This window comes from Plecotus auritus (genome assembly GCF_963455305.1).
Source record: "Plecotus auritus genome assembly, chromosome: 5".
NCBI lineage: Eukaryota > Metazoa > Chordata > Mammalia > Chiroptera > Vespertilionidae > Plecotus > Plecotus auritus.
The window spans coordinates 109,691,026-109,694,657 of NC_137776.1; the positions used below are offsets into that span (position 1 = coordinate 109,691,026).

General features: G+C 44.3%; 1 pseudogene across 1 annotated transcript; it reads right to left on the reverse strand.

Annotated features, from left to right (window-relative positions):
• Nucleotides 1-375: 375 nt before the first annotated feature.
• LOC308248775 (large ribosomal subunit protein uL10-like) lies at nt 376-1,153 on the reverse strand (annotated as a pseudogene). Its single transcript has one exon. The product of its transcript is annotated as a large ribosomal subunit protein uL10-like (transcript).
• Between the last annotated feature and the right edge of the window lie 2,479 nt (nt 1,154-3,632).

The window sequence follows — 3,632 nt, forward strand, 5'->3', positions numbered from 1 at the left end:
TAGACCTGCAGCTGGGGACAAAGGGGACAGAAGAGATAAAGGGGTTCAAGGGCTGTCCAAGTTCTGGCTTCCTCGGGCCCAGCCTCCCTGGGGCTTAAAAGCTAACTGAAGCCAAGTGAGAAGCCCCTCAGCTCTACTGACTCCCCAAAGGCTGTTCCAAGGAGCAGATAATGATGTTCCTGGGACATTTATTTATTTTTTTATCCATGAGCCATTTAATGGTGTGCTATGCATACTCATGCGATTTCAGAAAATCCTGAAGGATTTATCACAATTTTAAATAAAAATATTTGCTAACATTCTTAACTTTAAGAGAAGTAAGCCTTTATTTCCTTGTTTCACAAATGAAGATGGCTGAATAGATGTTTTTGGTGATTAGAGACCAAATCCCATGTCCTTTTCCGACTCCTCCTACTCTTCCTTTGCTTCCACCTTGGCTGGGGCTGCAGCAGCAGCAGGGGCAACAGAGGTGTCAGCAGCAGCCCTGGGGGCAGCAGCCACAATACAGATGGATCAGCCAAGAAGGCCTTGACTTTTTCCGAAGTGGGGAGGTAATCAGTCTCCAAAGACAAAACCAGGACCCACTTGTGTCCATTGATGATAGAATGGGGCACTGATGCAGCAGCTGGGTAAGCAGGCTGCAGACACCCTGCAGGAAGTGAGAATGCAGCGAGCTCTGGGCTGTCGAGCACTTCAGGTTGTAGACGCCACCACTGTCAAACACCTGCTGGATGATTTGCTCAAGGGAGAAGGGGGAGGTGGTCTCACTGGCTCCCACTATGTCTCCAATCTTAGCCAGCTGCATGACACTCAGGATTTCAGTGGTGCCCCTGGAGACTGTGATGACGGCTAAAGCCTGGAAGAAGGTATTCTCAGGCCTCAGATTAGTACTCTGGCTGGCACAGCCACTTCACACGGGGCAGTGGCACCAGCATGGGTGGTAGTTGGCACCTAATTGGCCAGCAGCATGCCCATGATCTCTGTGAGGTTCTCCCTGCCGTGCAGAAAACCTACATTCCCCTGGATATGAGGCACCAGTTCCTCCTGAGCTGGCATGTTTCCCAGATGTGCTTGCATGGCCTTGCACATCACAGTTCTTGCCCATCAGCACCACAGCCTTCCTGCTCAGAGACGTGCGGATCTGCTGCATCTATTTGCTTGTCTGCTCCCACAATGTGTGTTTTGTATAATCATCCCAAAATTAGATGATCTTAAAGAAGAAATAGGGCTCCCAGGTAGCCCTGTCTTCCCTGGGCATCATGGCCGTGCATTTGGGATTGTCACACAAGGTTTAAAAACAATGTCACTTTCACGAAGACACCTGGTAAGAGGAGGCATTAACATTCTAAATAATATATTTCATATTAGTAACAGGGGTAATATTTTACCAAAAAAAAATCTGGCTAGAAAGTAAATGGATGGATGTATAGATAAGATTCCCATTGATTTTTTTCTTATTCCTTATTTCTAATGCCTTAGAGCAGTGGTTCTCAACTTTTCTAATGCCGCGACCCTTTAATACAGTTCCTCATGTTGTGGTGACCCCCAACCATAAAATTATTTTCGTTGCTACTTCATAACTGTAATTTTGCTACTGTTATGAATCATATTATAAATATCTGTGTTTTCCGATGGTCTTAGGCGACCCTGCTAGCGGTTCTCAGGTTGAGAAACGCTGCTGTAGAGCCCAAGTCAGTTATGAAGTAGCAACGAAAATAATTTTATGGTTGGGGGTCACCACAACATGAGGAACTGTAATAAAGGGTCGCGGCATTAGAAAGGTTGAGAACCACTGCCTTAGAGCATCTTGACTCAAACGCATAGGTCATAGCAAAGGGCAAGTGTTTGGTGAACTTATCAAATACCTTCAGAAACTATGCGAAGCTTTCTCCCTAGGATGCCTCTTAGCACCCTGCAGCATTTGGACATGAGTTTCAAACATGCTCGACAATATGCCATTGACCGATTTCACCAATGAGTGAAGGAAATCACCTAGCGTTGGGAAAAGTCCAGCTCTCGGGCCCAAGCCATTAGCAATACAGCCTGGCTGTCTTATGAAGTTTGACAGCCTATTCTCGATGCTAAGAATTTTTATAGTTTGGGCCTGAAGTGATTGATTCGGGTCTTTCAAGATAAAAATGTGCTGCCAGATGTCACTTGAACAAACATTCTGAAATCACAGAAATGATCTTTAGTACAATCACTATTCTTCACTTCAAAACCTCAGGTGAGCATTCCTTACTTTGATGGCCATCATAGTTTATTTGGGGAAAGCAATGTCTCATGTTTGCTACTCGATTCTTGCCACAACAAAAACTGCAACTTCTCCCTTTTTAAATACTGACTCAAGATCTCAGGTCATCACCCATTGGCTCTCCTCTGGGGATAGCCCTGGGGTGGTTTGACATTCAGAGGCAGCCTTTGTTCTTTACCTGGTAACAAACACCCCCTCTTATGGGCACAGAGCTCACCCCCTGTCAACAATGATCCATGATAGGCCTTTTAGGTCACATTACATCTTCCAGGTTCTTTAATCAAACACACACGTCAGCTTCCTACAGCATGGGTTCTCATTGGTGACCAGCAACGACAAAATCATTGATACTTCTTCCTCATACAAACAAGACCCATGGCAGGGAGAACAGTGTGCTGTCCCCACATAGTTTCCTCCTGGTATTTCCCAAAGTGTCTTGTATTTAAGAGCTGATGTGCCTTCTCCATCTCTTTTCATGCAGCAATATGCTTGGAAGACCCTGTTCTACAAGGCCCAGCTACAACACAGAAGGGGGAACCCAGCTACTTCAGACTTAATAAAGGCATGGTTTCAGGGTTTAACTACTGTTCCATATAGTCCAGCCTAACCTGATTTGTTCATAGGCCAAAAGTTGATTTGTCCTATGGACATGGCATTTTTAATCCAGCTATAAACTAAAGTAGCTGCTCATACACACATGATAGTGATGGCCTTTCCACATTTGCTGCCCCTGGATTTTATGTGATGTCCACGGAGATGTTTTATACAGGAACTTTGTGAATACATTTGTCTCCTGGCCTAACATTAGTAAATTTGGGACTGCTTTTATCAGATTCTTGGCAGCAAAGCAATCTACTTGTTTTTACTGAAAGGAGTGGGGGTCTGAATGACGTCTCTATGGTTTTGGTTTCTTCTTTGTCCTTAGCAACAACATTGCATACTGCAAAGCATTATCTTGTATTTTTCCTAGAAAAACTCAGTTGTTCCACTAGAGAGCTCAGAGTGTTTTGTATGAAAATATTGCAAACGTTTGACAAAGTTTCTTAGATGACTTTTCTGTTTCTTAGTTGAAATAATCATTTGTTTGATTCACACAGACTCATCGTCCATATTCACAAGAGACTCCTACCCACTGCTTAAATGCGGGGTGCTTTTCTGAATTGCAGGTTATGTTATTGTGCTCATTGCCTTCTTCAGGCCTCAGTGAACTACATTTAAAACAGTAATCCCGTGTTCTAAATTGGGAATAAAGCATAACTATCTCAACCCAGGTCCTCAAGAAAAGCAGAGCCTGAGGCAAGGATTAAAGTTTTGCTATTTCACTTGGGAGGAGCAAGCCTAGGGCAGTGAAGGTGAGGGAAAGGGGCTCAGGGGCAAG